At 41.1% G+C, this 18,495-nt stretch overlaps 2 protein-coding genes across 2 annotated transcripts in view; one reads left to right on the forward strand and one right to left on the reverse strand.

The window, feature by feature from the left end:
- ACADSB (acyl-CoA dehydrogenase short/branched chain) overlaps positions 1 to 18,495 on the reverse strand; it is a 46,140-nt gene that overhangs the window by 23,455 nt on the left and 4,190 nt on the right. The window lies entirely within an intron of this gene.
- Positions 6,987 to 18,495, forward strand: part of IKZF5 (IKAROS family zinc finger 5) — a 33,770-nt gene continuing 22,261 nt past the window's right edge. The window contains exon 1 of the mRNA XM_003255057.4: positions 6,987 to 7,317. The gene's annotated coding sequence lies outside the window, so the exon portion shown is untranslated. The remainder of the gene's footprint in view (positions 7,318 to 18,495) is intronic.

An 18,495-nucleotide genomic window follows, 5' to 3' on the forward strand; every position in this document is an offset into this window, starting at 1 on the left:
AAAATACAGTGACATATGCTAAGTGAATGGAATCCATTTTTAACCAAAGCATTGAGAGATATTACCTAACATTTTTCGGCAGAAAAATTTTTCCATTTATTAATACTATGACAGTCTTTAATAAAAGCTTTTCTTTCCCTTGCCTTTGACTGCACAGCCTGATGTTTTGATGTTGATTTTCTAATGTCCCCTGCCCTTCAGTGTTGACCTCAGCCTTTGCAGCTTTGGTGTCCACTCCATCAAAATGATTTTCCACAGTTATAACCCATTGCACCACATCATCACATTTTTTTGTATAGAACAGCAATTGCTACTTGAATGGAATAATGGTTATTTATGCCTTGCCAAATACTTTCCAGAGCTTGAGTCTGATCTGCTTCTTACTCAACTGACCAGAGTTCTGTTGCACTTAGAAGTGTTGATGATCAAATCTGGGCCTCGTGGACAGAATAATAAAGTCCATGAACTTGGCCGGGGGTAAAATTACATCCTTACTTCACCAACCTCTAACTAAAATATAGCATTTCCTTCTATTATGAATGTAAGCAACAAGTTACAGTAGTTTTAGCAGTATCTGTGACTCTGTCACCAAAAGAAATTACAGATGCTTTTATATCACATTGATTTGGTACAAATATCTTGAAATATTATTTGTGCTCTTTACTACTTCAAATTCACAGCAGTTATCTGTGAATAGAACTACTGCCAGATCTTATTTAATTAACAAACACACATTACTATATCACAATTAAAAAGTATTTTTATATCTAGCATCTTTGGGGAAAAAAATTAATTGATTTCCTTTGTAACCCTCTATATTTTATGCATTTTGAATCACTGAGAAAAGGTCTATAAACTTTACTACACTGTTGTTTACTCCTGTGGTTTACTCTTCATTCAAGACACAAAGAAGGTTAAGAACTCCTGACTGTGGAATGTTCTGGTAAAGGCTCGTTTGTGAAACTCGGTTAGTAAAAGAATTGAGTTAGTTCCCTTACTCCACTATGCTCCAGCATAATGAAGTATTGCTCTAAACATTCTTAAAGTGCTTTAAACCTAGAAGCTTTCATAATATATGAAAGGCAAAGGAAGACGTATCAGAGATGTTGTGTTGTCTCCTGAAGCTTCTCCCCAACTACTTGATCCTTAAGAGTTAGGAAAGGTTGTGGGGAGAAAGAAGAAAGTTTTTTTTCTTTCCTTTTTTTTCTTTTTTTTGAGACAGAGTCTCGCTCTGTCACCCAGGCTGCAGTGCAATGGTACGATCTCAGCTCACTGCCACCTCAGCCTCCCAGGTTCAAGCAATTCTCATGCCTCAGCCTCCCGAGTAGCTAGGATTACAGGTGTGTGCCACCATACCCAGCTAATTTTTTCTATTTTTAGTAGAGATGGGGTTTCACTGTGTTGGCCAGGCTGGTCTTGAACTCCTGGCCTCAAGTGATCCGCCCATCTCGGCCTCCCAAAGTGCTGGGATTACTGGCGTGAGCCACCGTGCGCAGCTAGAATGGAGAAATTCTTATACTCTGTGGGTTGAGTATATAAATCACTGCTGCAATCACTTTGGACAATTTAGTAATAGTAAAGATAAAGACATATGCCATGGTTTGCATGTGTCCCCTGTAAAATGCAGATGTTGAAATTCAATGTCATAGTATTGAGACGGGGAGGCCTTTAAGAGGTGATTAGGTTATGAGAGCTCCTCCTTGGGAATGAGACTAAGGCCCTTATAAAAGAGGTTTCGTACAGCATCAGCCCAGGCCCTTCCGTTCTGCCAAGTGAGGATGTGTGAAGAAAGTCTTCCCCAGACAACCGAACCTGTGAATGGATCTTGGAATTCCCATTCTCCAGAACTATGAGAAATAAATTTCTTTTCTTTATAAGCACCCAGTCTATGGTATTCTGTTACAGCAGCACAAAGTGAATTAAAACAACATATTTACAGTAAGGCCCAGCAATTTTACTTCAGTTCATATGCACAAGTAGACATGTGCAAAAGATGCAATGATTTTTGTAAAGGCAAAAAACTAAAAATCCAATTATCTGTCAACAAAGCAATGCATAAATTGTCATATATTGACACAACAGAATATCTTATAGCAGTTGAAGGGAACTAGGGAGCTACATGGATCAACATGGACAAATCTTGAAAATATACTATAGAGTTAAAGATGCAGTTAGCGAGAGGATTTGTTCAGAATGACGGCATTTATGTACACTTTAAAACACCAAATGATAGTACATATTCTCGTGAGGACATAAAGATATAGTAAAAGTTTAAAAACACGAACAGGAAGCATACAGATGAGCTTCAGGATGGAGGTTATATGTGAGGAGAGGGTGGAAGTGTCAGTTTTGTGTTAGGATTGTTTTCTTTCTTTTTTTTTTTTTTCTCTTTTTTTTTGAGATAGAATCTTGCTTTATCACCCAGGCTGGAGTGCAGTGTCGTGGTTTCAGCTCACTGCAAACTCCGCCTCCTGGGTTTAAGTGATTCTTGTGCCTCAGTCTTCAAGTAGCTGGGACTACAGGTATATGCCACCATGCCCAGCTAATTTTTGTATTTTTAGTAGAGATGGGGTTTCACCATGTTAGCCAGGCTGGTCTCGAACTCCTGGCCTCAAGCAATCTGCCCACCTTGGCCTCCCAAAGTGCTGGGATTACAGGCATGAGCCACCATGCCTGGTCTGTTTTCTTTCTTTTGAAAAAATATGTAATATTGCTTCACTTGACTAACCTTTAAAACAAATCTGTAGCAAAGGTGGGTTGTGTGTATATGGGCATCAGTTATATTAGTTTTTGGACTTTTCTGTATATTACAAATATTTAACAAGAAAAAACTTTAAGAAACTTTACATAGTTTTTTCTTTCTGTTTTAGAAATAGAAATGGGGTCTTGCTATGTTGCCCAGGCTGGCCTTGAACTCCTGGCCTCAAGTGATCCTCCTGTCTTAGCCTCCCAAAGTGCTGAGATTACAATTGTAAGCCATTATGCCCAGCAAAAATTTTAAGACTTAAAAGTATGTACAATTGCCTGAACCATGTATGCTTTGGGATTTCATTTTCATTTTATTATTTTATTTTTTTGAGATAGGGTCTTGCTGTGTCACTAAGGATGGAGTGCAATGGCAGGACCATGGCTCACTGTGGCCTCTACCTCCTAGGTTCAAGCAATCCTCCCGGCTCAGCTTTCTGACTAGCTATGACTCCAGGTGTGCGACACCACACCCAGCTAATTTTTTAACTTTTTGTAGAGACAGGGTCTTGCTATGTTACCCAGGCTAGTTTCAAACCCTTGGCCTCAAGTGATCCTTCTGCCTTGGCTTCCCAAAGTGCTGGGATTACAGGCCTGAGCTACCATGCCCAGCCTGTTTTCAAAGGGATTCAAAGTAGGCTTGCTTTTAAAAGCAAGAAGTAGGTTTTAGATAATGTGCTCAGTATGACACAGAACAATTTTAAGGATAAGATCCTAACTGCTGAATATTGTTACAATAATTAAACTAGTTTATTACAGTAACATTTACCGACTAATCTATTAGTGTCTGAGAAAGAATGTCCCTGAGATTCAAATCAGTGTGTAGCCTCCCCAGGCCAATCTGATTCCATTTTTATGTAACAAAGTGGTGAGTTGTTTTTCAGTTGTCATGGACCTCAGGTTACATAAAACTGGGCATACCCAAATGAATCAAGCATGCAACCACAGAGAACCTAAGTGCTGGGACTGAGGAGTAAGGACTTAATTATTATAAGAAGTGGACACTTTACGGCAGGATCAAGGATCTAATCAGATGAGCTCTAGGGTCACACCCTGGCAGGATCTGGTCAGATCATGCCTCCTGGCATCACCTCATTGCAGGATCCAATCAGATCACACCTTATTACCCCATGCTTACAAAACCTGATCCAGCCCCAAGCTCAGGGAAGACACTGTTGTGGGAATAATCCTGGTGTTCTTCTTACTTGTTACAAGTAATAAAATCCCCTTGCTAAATCCTCCTTAGTTGTGGACATTGGATTGATATCTGCCAAGGGACCATACACACCCATTGTATGAGAACAAGGGGTTACCACGTTGGCTGCTGTATTAGTCCATTTTCATACTGTGGATAAAGACATACCTGAGACTGGGAAGAAAAAGAGGTTTAATTGGACTTACAGTTCCATATGGCTGGGAGAGCCTCTGAACCATGGCAGGTGGTGAAAGGCACTTCTTACATGGCGGCAGCAGAAAATGAGAAAGAAGCAAAAGTGGAAACCCCTGATAAACATATCAGATCTCGTGAGACTTGAAATTCATCATCACAAGAATAGCACGGGAAATACCGGCCCTCACAATTAAATTACTTCCCCCTGTGTCCCTCCCACAACATGCAGGAATTCTAGCAGATACAATTCAAGTTGAGATTTGGGTGGCAACACAGCCAAATCATATCAGCTGCATAGCTGTATCACTTGGAGAACTTAAAAAAAAGCTATCATAGCCACAACATTTAAGATTGTGATTCAAGAGTAGACTCTGCCCTGGCCATCCTTACTGCTAAAAAGCACCCCAGGTCATTCTGTTGTGCAGCTTGGGCTGGAATTTGTGGTTTACATGCATGACTTTGGAGACTGAAAACTCAACCCATCTTATGACTTTCAAAAACCAAACCATTCACTTACGGTTTAGAGTTCAAGTAATAATCTATGAACGTGCCCTACCCCATGACATCCCTTCTCCAGTTCTCCAATTTTCTTCTGATTTTAATAGGCAACATACAAACAAGGCTCAAAAAAGCTCTGTTATCACATCCTCATCCAGCCCACTTCTCAACCTCTCCCATAGATAACCTCTTTCTTTTTTTTTCAAATTAGTTTCTTACGTATCCTTCTAGTGTTCTCTTAAAACAAATATAAGCAAATAGGAATACACGTTCTTATTTTTCTCCCTGTCCTTTCAAAAATGTAGCATACTATGTATCCTATTCTGTGCCTTCCTTTTTTTTTCATTTAGTAATATATTCAAGAGATGTTTGCATATTAAGACTTAGAGAGCCTTTTCACTCCTTTTTAAAATTTAAGTAGTTGTGAAATAGTCCACTGTGTACAAGTACCAAGCTTTTTGTTTTTAGAACTAGGCTCCACCTTAGATTGCATAGAAATCTAATAAAAGTCATTGACTCTGGGGGTAGGGTAGGCTGGGGAAGGTACAACAAAACTCCTTTTGTTGTAAGTAAACTGAAATGAGGGAAATCTTTGTGAGCATCTAGATGGTGGTGGTGGTTATGCAAATCCACACGTGATAAAATACCAAAGAATGATACATTTACATATTTCTCCAACCAACCAGGTTAAATGGTGATGATAGAGGGGCTCTGAACTAACCATAGACAGATTAACAATAGTAGAGACAAGGTTTCTTTACACAGGCAGTTGTATTTTCAGAAGGCTCGGTTTAAGTTTATATAACGTTTTTCCCTGTGGCTACTGATTGGATGTTTTCAGTTTAAAATTTTCATAATACTTCAGTAGACTATTATTAGTTCTGTTTTTCAGAGTCTTGGCCAAAACAGTATGCTGTTTTAATATTTAAATTTTTGTGCCAATCTGATAGGTGAAAAGTTGTATCACAAGGCACTCTCTTTTTTGTTTGTTTTTTTGTTTTGAGACGGAGTCTCACTCTGTCTCCCAGGCTGGAGTGCAGTGGCGCCATCTTGGCTCACTGCAACCTCCCCCCAAGAACTGCTTGGGTTCAAGCAATTCTCCTGATTTAGCCTCCTGCGTAGCTGGGATTACAGGTGCACGCCACCATGCCTGGCTCATTTTTGTATTTTTAGTAGAGACGGAGTTTCACCATGTTGGCCAGGCTGGTCTCCAACTCCTGACCTCAGGTGATCTGCCCACCTCTGCCTCCCAAAGTGCTGGGATTACAGGCATGAGCCACCACCCCACTGGGCCAGGCATTCTTATATTTGTGCTTCTCTTCCTATGCATTTGAGCATGTTTTCATATGTCTACAAACCATTTGTATTTCTTTTTCTGCATACAGCTGATTCATGTTCTTTGCCCATTTTTCTATTCAATTTCTTTTTCTGTGCCCATTGATTTCCAGGAGCTTTATACAAATTAGGGAAATTAGCTCTTTGATGGCAGGAATTGCAACTTTTAAAAAAGCCAGTTTGTGATTTGTCTTTTGACTTCACTTATAGTTTTGGGTGTTTTGCCATGCAAACACATTATTTTATTTATTTATTTATTTATTTATTTATTTATTTATTTATTGTGACAGGGTCTCACTTTGTCACCCAGGCTGGAGTGCGGTGATGTGATCACAGCTGACTGCAGTCTTGACCTCCCAGACTCAGGTGATCCTCCCACCTCAGCCTTCCAAGTAGCTGGGACTATAGGTGCACACCATTCCCAGCTAATTTGTTGTTGTTGCAGAGACAAGGTCTCGCTATGTTGCCCAGGCTGATGTCAAACTCCTAGATTCAAGCGATCCTTGTGGCTTGGCCCCCGCAAAGTGTAGTGATGGCAGGCATGAGCGACTGTGCCTGGCCTAAAAGCCTTTTATTTTTATTAATAACTTTTTCTTCAGGGTGATCTGGTTTAACATCTGTTTTGTTTTGTTTTGTTTTTGTTTTCGAGACAGTCTCACTCTGTTGCCCAGGCATGAGGGCAGTGGCACGACCACTGCTCACTGGAACCTCAACTTCCCAGGGTAGGGTGATCCTCCCACCTCAGCCTCCCGGATAGCTGGGACTGAGGCAGGAAATAGGGTCTGGAGGCAGGGAACCTAAAGGTTTCCTAGAACTAAATTAAATAGAAAGCCTCCAACCTTCTAAAGCCAAGTAAATAATTTTGTAACTATACTTCAGCTATGGCAGGAAACATCATATACCAAGTAAGCAACAGGAAACCTCTAGAGTGTATTTGAACCCCAGAAAATTCTGTAACTGGGCCCTTGAGCTGCTTGCTTGGGCCCGGCCCCACCCCGTGGAGTGTGCTTTCATTTTCAATACATCTCTGCTTTTGTTGCTTCATTCTTTTCTTGCTTTGTTTGTGCGTTTTGTCCAATTCTTTGTTCAAAATGCCAAGAACCTGGACACTCTACACTGGTAGCATATTTTGGTTAGCCAGCCAGGTGGTAAGCCCAAAGTTTGGGGTTATTTTCACCTTTTCCTTTCTGCTCCATCCAGGGGAATCTCTCTCTTTTCCTTTCCAACTCAGGATCCTTGGTGGGCAGCATCTAAACACAGAGGCAACTGCAGATTTCTGGCCAGGGCCACTCTCCAGTGTTGCCTGAAGGTCAAGGAGTGAATGAGGATAGTTGCCCTCCCTGGAAGAGGTAAGGACTCTTTTCTATCATTTCTGGCTGTGGTCCCTAATCCCTACATGTGGCACAGCTAATCTGGAGAGAATTTGAACACGTTTCAGTCAACTTAAACCTTCTTTTCTTATGCTAAATTCTTCCCTTCCCCTATTTGACTGGCTAAGGACAAAAGAAACCCACTCAGCCTCCAGCTCCTATCATTACAGTTCATGGCTATCACTTTAGTGGAATGGGAAGCATGGGAAAGCGTGGCCTTATCAAATTATGAGGATGCTAAAAGTTGGGGATTACATCCAGGAACCAAAGGAAAGCTCATAGTAGGCCACTGCCTCCGGAGGGAAAACATGCAAAGTGGGATTGGTGCCCACCTAAGGTCAGAGACGTCTGACACTCTAAGACTGGACCCCAAAGGGGGACACCTCAGGGGATCGAACTCCAGACTTCAACCTCTCCAAAGGGGACACCCTAGGCAGAGGTTCTGAGGTCCAGTACTAAGCCCTCCTTAGAATTTTCTTTCACAGATGACGATGGGAAATTTTGCAATACTGTTTGGTCCCAATATTGTTTGGAATCTGGAGTTTGCTGCTGAATGGGAAAGTGGGATGGAGTTGCATGTACCCAGGTTTTTGTGCTGCTGTTCTAAGCAGGGGGCCTGGTTAGCGAGGGATGCTCTCCTTTGGTGCTGTTTGGCCCCAGTGTTCTTTGGAGCCTGGGGAGGTTTGGCCTTTAAAAACCAAACTGCCATGGAAACTGCTTTACCCACAGTTTTGGTTCACAGCCTTCATTGGATTATCTATTGGGGCATACAAAGTAAAACTGGTGAGCCTGTATTGCTATCTCATGGCTAGAGCTCCAAGGTAAAAGCTATTGGATCTTTGTTTGTGTGTGTGTGTGTATACCTGTCTAGATGTGTTTATTTGTATGTATACTTACTATTATATGTTGTGTCTACCAAATTGGCTTGTAAGTAAAAGAGTACTCATAAATTAAGTACATAAGTCTAAGCAAATTTCAAGTTCACATGACTTAAGTATAAACAAGCTGGTTTTAAAACTATTGATAAAACAAAAATGGAAATGCCTTCAGAATTGTCAACATACATTTTTGTCTGGATTTTATATTTGTCTCTGCTAGATATTTTGAGGTGTCAGGGTTTGGCATAGAAGGTTATAAAACTATAAACCCAGCCAAAACAAAATGATCTTGGTTTGCATGCCTTTTGTTTGTTTGTTTGTTTTGACAAATGAGAGTAATTTAATGTTGTTAGCCAAGTCTTCTGAGTTATCGGTAAAAATATCTGTGTATTTAACTTTAAGGCTCTTACTTAGGTTTAGGTGAGCACTGGATGTTCACTGGCTATTAAAAACAATTATAGTGTCTAATATCTCAGTTTGCAGAAGTAATCTAGATAAACTGTTGAAAATGAAGGAATTGAGTACAGTAAATGGGATAAATGTTTTAGGTAAATTTTTTGTGTAAATTAAAATCTTAAAATTAATTTTGATGCTCATTTACTATCTGGGTCATTTTCAATTAAGAAAGGGCTGTGATATGGGGAAATATGTTTCTAAAATTGTGCAAATGTTCTTATGTATAAATGCCCATATCTGATACTTCAGGATTTCTTGTTCTTTATGGTTTCATTAAAGTTTTAGGTTACTAAGGATATCCTTGGGTTACTAAGGATAAGAATTCTAATTAACACATAATTCTGAATACAAAATATGCCAGAAAGGGTTGTGTTATTAATGAGAAAAAGTATAATTTTGTGTAATTCAGAAGTTATCTAAAAGTTAGCTCAAATCACAGATTTGAAAAGATTCCCTTATAACCACGTGCGGTGCTTTCTCTTAGTCTCCACCATCCAGAACAGGAATTTTGGGGTTCATGTCGTAGTTAGCTCTAAAATAATCTTAAGTAGTTGGAAGTCTTTGCAAGCTCAAAATTAACTACTCTAGACTCCTGGGAGGGGCAGTGGAGATTGTCCAATGCAGTGGCTCAGTAGCTGTGGCTTCATTATTTTACAATGGTGTCACAGGTTCAATCTTGGCTTGGGGAATGAGTCCTTTCTGGTTTGATATCTGTGTGACATTTACCATTTGCTGATTCTCTTCCCCTCCATGAACTGTCTCAAATGTTCCTTTCTCTGAGCACCTGGGAGGTTACCTTTGGTAAAGTTCAAAGCCAGAAATATTGGCCACTTGACATGGCTAGAGTTGGGTAATAGGAGATTTAAAAGAATTTTTTTTAAAAGAGCATTATGGTTAAAAGCCTAATTAAAAGTGGATATCCAAGCTATATGTATACTTAAACGGCCTTTATGTATTTTTTTTTTCTCTTCTTGAATCTTGTTTTGCTGGAAAGAAGTTTTTTTAATTCCCTTCACAGTTGACTGAGTTATTTTTCTCCATTTTGTCTTGCCACTCTTAATGCACACGAGAGGCCCTAAGATAACTTCTGAGAGCATGGGACTCCTTGGGAAAAACAGAAAAGTCACCAAGGACCCTATTTTGGGGGAAAAACCCTGTTTTCCTCAGAACCCCAAGAATTAAAACTGCTATGATAGATCCCTCTCAAAATCTATTCTTGTCTTCCAGCTATATCTGCTTATTAAAGCATAGAAACTGCATGTTTTCCTGGCCCTGTTTCGTGAAGAGCTCTACCCTGAGGCCAGTAATCCAATTAGTAGATTGGCAAATGAAAAATCTCACAACTACTGCATCTTTTGTCTATCTGTGTAGTTATATATGTGTTATGCATGTGATGTTTATATAAAAAAGACGTGCAAGGTGTGTAAAGAAAGTAAAATATGTTTTTGGTAAAAGATTGTAAGAAACCATGGGAATGTAAATTTTTGCCTAGTTTAGAGGATTAAAGGGCTGTTTTCAGTTAAATAAGATAAAGCTAAAGGTTTGAACAAGTTGTGGAAGGTTTGTAAAAATTAATCTTGTAAAAGAAATTCTCTGTGTGAACATATTGACTACATTCAAAAGGGTATTATTTGATTTTTCCATAAATTGAGCATTGGAATAAAAGCACAAGGTTTTCTTAAGGCACTGATCTGCTCTTTAACAAAAATTTGTAAAGGGATTATGAGATCCCATCTTATGGTCAAACTGATTAAGACTGAATGCATTTGTCTATAAGGTTTCATTTAAAAAATAAAATACTGGGGTTAATATTAATGGTGGACTAATGCAGGGGTGAAATTTGGCTTTCTCTCCTTTGAACAAAATTTCCATTTAATTGTAAAGGATAATGAAAGATGCTTGTTTGCCTTGCAAATAAACTACCGAATAGAAGAAGACAGGAGACAGATTGTTTGGAAAGCTAAGTCTTCTTATGTATGTAAGTATGTATTTATTTATTTATTGAGACGGAGTCTTGCTCTGTCACCCAGGCTGGAGTGCAGTTGCACGATCTTGGCTCACTGCAACCTCTGCCTCCCGGGTTCAAGCGATTCTCCTGCCTCAGCCTCCTGAGTAGCTAGGATTACAGGTGCGTGCCACCACCCCCAGCTAATTTTTGTATTTTTAGTAGAGACGGGGTTTCACCATGTTGGTCAGCCTGGTCTGCTGGCACTATGGCAAAAATTTCAAAATATGTCAAAGTATATTTTGGGGTAAAATATTTTGATTTGCTGCACTGGCAAGGGAGATGAGAAAATGGATCTCTCATACATTGTTTTTGAGAATGTAAAATGCTACAGTCACTCTGGAAAACAGTTTAGCTGTTTCTTATGCAATTATCATATGACCCAGCAGTTGTACTCTTTTATGTTTATTCAAGAGAAGTAAGAACAGAAGTTCAAAGATCTGCACACAAATGTCCACAGCAGCTTTAGCCACAGTAGTAAAAAACTGGAAACAATCCAGATGTCCTTCAGTGGGTGAATGGTTAAACATCTGTGGTACATCCCTATCATGGTGCAGCGACCTATTTGGAATCCCAGAGTTGGCATAATGCTTCTTTTAAGCTGAAGACATCTGAGATTCAACAAGTGGAGGAAAAGCCTTCTAGGAGCTTCCTTTATCTGACTAAAAGCAGCAACCTCTGGGAAATGAGGCTATTAGAAATTCCCCCCCCCGGGGGAGTTTTTGGCCCTGAAGATGAATAGGCAAATATTATTACACAATTTCTTACCACTTGTTTGTGTTCCTAAAAATCTGTTTGTCATTCCCAAAGAGACCTACTTGTTTTTCCTGTAGAGGCCCTTTCTCCCCCTTCCTTTATATACCTAAGGTAGGTATATAAACAAAACCCTTTAACCATTTAATGAGCCAGGTACTTGCTCATTATGCATAGGAAATAAACCTTTTACTACTGTTAATCTGTCTTTTGTTATTTAATTTCCAAGCCCCAGTCACTGAACCTAAGAGCGTGGATGAAAATTTTTTTCCTTCCCTCACAATAAATTCTATTCAGCAAGAAAAAAAAACAACAACAAAAAAAGACTGGATGATTCTATTTATCTAATATTCTTGAAATGATAAATTTATAAAGCTAGAGACTAGTGTTTACCGAGGATTAGAGACCAGGACAGGAGGTTAGGGGTAGCAGTGGTTGTAAGAGGACAAACAACACAAAGGATCCTTATGCTGTTGGAACCGTCTTGTAGCTTGACTATAGCGGTGGATACACAAACATATGTGATAAAACTGCACAGTCCTACACACACATATACATGTAAAACTGGGAATATCTGAAAAAGTTTGCTGTATCATATTGTAAAAGTTGTCAGAATCAAAATGGAGTCACTAATGTAAAACAAAGAAACAAACAAACCAACCTTGACAAATAGAGGGAGGGAAGGACATGAAAAAAGGGTTCTCATATTTGTAAGCCTGATAAAAAACTATCACCGAAGACTGCAAACACCAAAATATTGCACAAAGGCCATCACAATCTTACAGAAAAAATACTTCTGCAAGGCCTATCTGCCCCAGTAACTGCCTGTCCAACCCTGGACTGGCATCATCCTTGTTATTGATCTTGTAGCCAACTATAATTATTTTAAAACAATTATGTAATCCTATGGCACGTGTATTTCCATTGCAATGCTCTATTCCCAAAGAAGCATCTTTTCTTTCAGAGAGCCTCTCTCTGTTATTTAGGTTGATAGTATCAATGTCAATTTCCTGGTTGTGATATTGTAGTATAGGTTGGTAAAGTGTTACCACAGGGGCAAATCAGATAAAAAGATGCAGGATCTATCTGTATTTCTTTTTATAACTGCATGAGAATCTACAATTATCTGAAATGAAGTTTAAACAAATTCTCTCACCACCCCCAAAGGAAAATTAAACTACTTTATGGGCTTTACAATTACAGGAATTGATATGGCTTATGAGAATTTTGTCAACAATTTATTAGAATTTAATGAAAAAATACTTAACACTATATTCAGTTTTGATTTTGATTTCCTAGGCCAAATTGTTCGTACCTGCTTGATATGGTTTGGCTGTGTCCCCACCCAAATCTCATCTTGAATTGTAGCTCCCATAATCCCCATGTGTCATGGGAGGGACCCAGTGGGAGGTAACTGAATCATGGGGGCGGGTTGTACCCGTGTTGTTCTCGTGATAGTGAATAAGTCTCACAAGATCTGATCGTTTTATAAAGGGAAGTTCCCCTGCTTTCTCTCTTGCCTGCCGCTATGTAAGACGTGACTTTGCTCCTCCTTCACCTTCCTCACCACAACTGTGGGGCCTCGTCAGCCATGTGGAACTGCAAATCCATTAAATCTCTTTTTCTTTATAAATTACCCAGTCTTGGGTATGCCTTTATTAGCAGTGTACGAATGGATTAGATTTTAATTTGATCCCAATTTCATATCCCCAAGCAAAACTTCTACACCAGAATCTGTCCAACCTCTGCTTGCTTTTTCCATAAATAATAGCTTCTGTTCTAGGTATTCTCCAACACTGCTAAAAACGCAACTTTTCCCATCTACCAGTCTCTGATTCTTCATTCTAGTCTTTAGGAGTTCCTAACAATGCCTTGCCCTTTTAAGAATTATAGTGATTCCCTCAAAAGAGGGTTAAATAAGCCAAGACAGGACACAAGGCAAGGGAATCAACACAAAGGAAATGGGTTTGCCTGTAGTGTGACCTTGGCCAAGTCAACAATTTCTCGTTCCCAAATTACCAGTGGACAAAAATGAAACCAGACACTCACTTCTATTTTCAAAGAAATTTTAAAAGATAGGATTATTATGGAGCTAAAGTATTTTTTAATCATGTGTAAAACAAAAATAAGATTCTAAGGCCCCCCAAACCAGCTGAACAGACTTCCTCCCTAGCCAGGGGTCTTAAAATTTCACCTGAGAGACTGTTTCAGGCCATGATGGGAAGTGGGGGTCAAACATGCCTCATTATACCTCACCAGCATGAACATCAACACAGACCTTTAAGTCTAATAAGAAGCACTTCAATCCATTCTCTCTGAAGTCGGCTACCTGGAGGCTTCATCCGCATGATTAAACTTTGGTCTCTACAACTTCTTATCACAACCCAGACATTCCTTTCTATTCACCCCAGGTTTTTAGACCAACTCAACCAATTGTCAACCAGAAAATGTTTAAATTTACCTATAGCCTGGAAGCCACCCCCCACTTTTGTTATAGGAATTACTAAAAAATTATTTTAGGCATATAGAGAGGAAAAGGGGTCCTTGGGAAGTTTTTGTTTCTTTTAAAGCAGCTCCAGGAATGTTTCTTGTCTAGCAGGAAAGCCCGGCTCTTCCAGCTGGGACAGCAAGCTTAGACATGCAAATGCCGGCCATTAGAAACTGTGTCCACCCAGTGAGGTGGCTAACACCTGTAATCCCAGCACTTAGGGAGGCCCAGGCAGACGGATCACCTGAGGTCGGGAGTTTCAGACCAGCCTGCCCAAGATGGTAAAACCCCGTCCTTACTAAAAATACAAAAATTAGCCGGGCATGGTGGTGGGTGCCTATAATCCCAGCTGCTTGGGAGGCTGAGGCAGGAGAATCACTTGAACCCGGGAAGTGGAGGTTGCAGTGAGCTGAGATCACGCATTGCACTCCAGCCTAGCCAACACGAATGAAACTCCATCTCAAAAAAATAAATAAATAAATATAAGGTAAAGGAGACGGGCTTGCCTTTATTGTCATCTTAGCCAAGTCAACAATTTCTTTCCCAAATCACCAGTGGACAAAAATGAAACAAGACACTCACTTCTATTTTCAAAGAAATTTTAAAAGTTAGGACTATTATGGAGTTTAAAATTTTTTTTAATCACGTAATTACTTGGGTCCAACAACTTAACAGGCATTGGGAATTTCTTCAACTCACCCTTTTTTCAGGGAAGATAGTCAGGAGAAATACTTAAATAGATGCCTAAAGACCAGAGTTCCATATCAGGGGTTGCATATTCAACACTGGCTGGGGACAGGGAGTTACCAAATTGAGTGAAGGGAGCATGAACCATGTTCACAGCCTCCTCAGTATGCATTCCACCAGCTCCATTAGCTGGCCCTGCCATGTCTTGCACTTCTCAAAACACACCGCTTCTGCTCTCACAGGTTTGTTTTCTTTATGTGACACAAATTCTGTATGTTTGCTTTTAAATATCCTTTTCCTTCTTTTGCTCCAATTCTGAATAAAACATATGTGTCACAGGGTTTCCTCTGATATCCTACTAAGTCTCCTTTTGCTTCATTGCTTCTCAACATTTACCCAGGATGGTCTGAACTGTACCCCAAAGGCTGACTTGTCCACTCCTGTTTCTTCACTATCCTTCCGATGCCCCATACCCATTTATGGTTTTGGCTAGCATTTATAGCTCTCAAAGCAAACTAAATATGGCCTGAGAAGGACTCCGTATGTCTATATTTGAGTCCTTGTGGACGAACTGTAACCTAGCTTAATAGGTAGACAAGATTGAAAACCTAACTTAGGAGTATGCGCCTGTAACAGTAGCTGTGTCTTGGGCAATCCCAGCAGCCATACTTCAACCACTCATGGACTGCTGAGTGTTCAAACTGTGTTCAAATAAGGCAATTGCCAATCTGAAACCAATCTAGCCATTGTGTACCTCACTTCCGATTTCTGTCACTTCCCTTCATTTGTCTATAAATTTGTTATGACCACAAGGCATCCCTGGAGTCTCTCCAAATCTGCTGGGGTTCTGGGGGCTGCCCAATTCGCTGCTCAGTTAAACTCCTTTAAATTTAATTCAGCTGAAGTTTTCCTTTTGACATAGCTTTAGCACTGGTCCACTTTCCAGACCCATTTCTGACCAGCTTCTAAGACACTTTCAGTTGTAGGTTTTATTAATGCCTAAAACATGTCTAAAACAGAATTATCTTTCTTCTGTCACCCTAAATTACTTTTTCTCCAGATGTCCCAACCTTTGCCTATTACTAAGCTATTTCATTTAGAAAATGTGGAGTCCATCTAATTCCTCCATTTCAAGATAATTCCCACATCTTCTCAAGTCTTCTTTTATTAATGTGTCTTCCTTTCTGATCATCGGTGTGATCACCCTCATTGAGGGCCTTGTTACACTAAAAGTGGACTTGTGAAATGGTCTAAGTGGGATGTGGCTTCAGAGTCTCCATGATGAGTTCCTTTTGTGAGCTGCTGACTGTTTTATCTTGTAAACTCCTTGGCAAACAGCACCTTAAAATCTCAATGACTGCTATTGAAATCTTTCAACAAAAATCTTTGAAATTGTAGATCAATTTCTATAGCCAACAAAGTGAGTATGGCAAATAGTTTGAGAGAGAAAGTTCCCTACCAGGTTACAAGGAGAAAGGCCACCTTTCCCCTCCTTCATGGAGTACACTGTTACATAGGTCTACACCAGTGGTTCTCAGTCCAGTAATTTTGCCCCCGTGGGACATTTGGCCATGGATGGAGACATTTTGGGTTGTCATAGCTCAGGCATGCTATTGGCCTCTTATGAGTAGAGGCCAGGGATACTGCTTAACATCCTACAAAACACAGGAAACCTGGTCTAGCTCTTACGGAGAAGGAGTCAAGATAATGTGGGCCTTCTTAGACAAGGTGGCATGAGGAACAGCAACAACAAAAACGACAACGTAGGCCCAAGACAGGGCGAGTGTGCGAGGATCCCAAGAGAAAGGAGAAAGACTCTTTGATGGTTGCGAGGGAGAGTGTCTTTATGGTTACTTAGTCTTCCTAGCACCAGAGAGAGATCGATGGAAGACAAAGATATATTTGCATGTGCAAAGTAACTGCCATTTCTGTGTTGAGTAGTAAACATTATAAATTCTTGTGTTTTGGTAAATAAAAGGGCTCTTCTCCAGGACTGTGGGCAACCCTGTCTGGGCAACACCCATGTAGGAATTGGCAGAAGAAATCCAGGCTTGCTTCACTCTGTGATTCTTTCTAGCTTCCTAGACTGGAGAAGCCAAAACTGCTTGGCAGCTATCAGCTCCTCACTGCTTTGAGATCAAGGATAAACTTAACCCTTAGGCAGTTACCATCTGAACCCATTCCAACCTTCTGCAAAATTGTTACATCACCTATAGTGGCATATTATTTCTTAAACAAGCTGAGCATATTCCTACCTCTACACCTTTGCGTGCACATTTCCTTTCCCTGGAATCTGCACCCCTCTGCTGCTTTACCTAAAACTGCTCCTTCTTTGAATGGTCACTTGAAGCCCCATCTCCTATAAGCACATCTGCTCATATTATTTATTTAGCATTAGCAACATGCTATCTTCTACTGTCCTAAAATTCATTTTTAAAACAGATACCCTACCTCCCCAATTAAAAATGTAATTTTTTTTGATGTCAAGAACCCTGTTGTAAACCTACAGATCCCCAAAACTTACCTGTGTACTTTGCATAAGGCAATGATACCCTAAAACATCCTATCAAAGTTATTGGTAATGTGTTCTGCCTACATTAATAGCTAGTGTTGCCCAGGCACAGTGGCTCATGCCTGCAATCCCAGCACTTTGGGAGGCCAAGGTGGAAGGATCACTTTAGTCCAGGATTTTGAAGCTTCAGTGAGCCATGATCTGTATCACTACACTCCAGCCTGGGTGACAGAATAAGATCCTGTCTCTAAAAAACTAACTTAATTAATTAATTTTAAAAATAGCTAATGTTTACTGATTATTTATAATGAGTCAGCTGTTCTAAGTACTTAAGAACATTTATTATGAGTCAGCTGTTCCAAGTTCTCAGGCTAAGAGGTGTGTCATTCCAAAGAGAAAGGCAAGAGGGTGACAGAAGGTGAGAGTGAGAAATGAGGGGAGAGAAAGAGAGAGCAAGAGAAGGCCAAAGTTGTCCTTTAATGAGGAACTCATTCTCTCAAAAACAGCATTAATAATTTACAAGGCCAGTTACCCTATTGAGAGGTGACAGCGTGCTGGCAGCCCTTGCAGCCCTCACTCGCTCTCAGTGCCTCGCCTCCTCGGCCTTGGCGCCCATTCTGGCCATGCTTGAGGAGCCCTTCAGCCCACTGCTGCACCGTGGGAGCCCTTCTCTGGGCTGGCCAAGGCCGGAGCTGGCTCCCTCGGCTTGCGGGGAGGTGCGGAGGGAGAGGCACGGGCGAGAATGCGGGCCAGCTAGAGTTCCTGTTGGGCGTGGGCTTGGCAGGCCCTGCACTCGGAGCGGCCGGCGGGCCCTGCCGGCCCCAGGCAGTGAGGGGCTTAACACCCAGGCCAGCAGCTGCAGAGGGTGTGCCAGGTCCCCCAGCAGTGCTGGCCCACTGGCGCTGTGCTCAATTTCTCGCCAGGGCTTAGCTGCCTCCCCACGGGGCAGGGCTCGGGACCTGCAGCCCACCATGCCTGAGTCTCCCCGCCACCGCTGTGGGCTCCTGCGCAGCCTGAGCCTCCCCGACGAGCGCCGCCCTCTGCTCCACTGCACCCAGTCCCATCGACCACCCAAGGGCTGAAGAGGGCGGGTGCACAGTAGGGGACTGGCGGGCAGCTCCACCTGCGGCCCCGGTGGGAGATCCACTGGCTGAGGCCAGCTGGGCTCCTGAGTCTAGTGGGGACTTGGAGAACCTTTGTGTCTAGCTAAGGGATTGTGAGTGCACCAATCAGCACTCTGTGTCTAGCTCAAGTTTTGTGAACACACCAATCAGCACCCTGCGTCTAGCTCAGGGTTTGTGGATGCACCAATTGGCACTCTGTATCTAGCTAATCTGGTGGGGACTTGGAGAATCTTTATGTCTAGCTAAGGGATTGT

This window comes from Nomascus leucogenys, chromosome 3 (genome assembly GCF_006542625.1).
Source record: "Nomascus leucogenys isolate Asia chromosome 3, Asia_NLE_v1, whole genome shotgun sequence".
NCBI lineage: Eukaryota > Metazoa > Chordata > Mammalia > Primates > Hylobatidae > Nomascus > Nomascus leucogenys.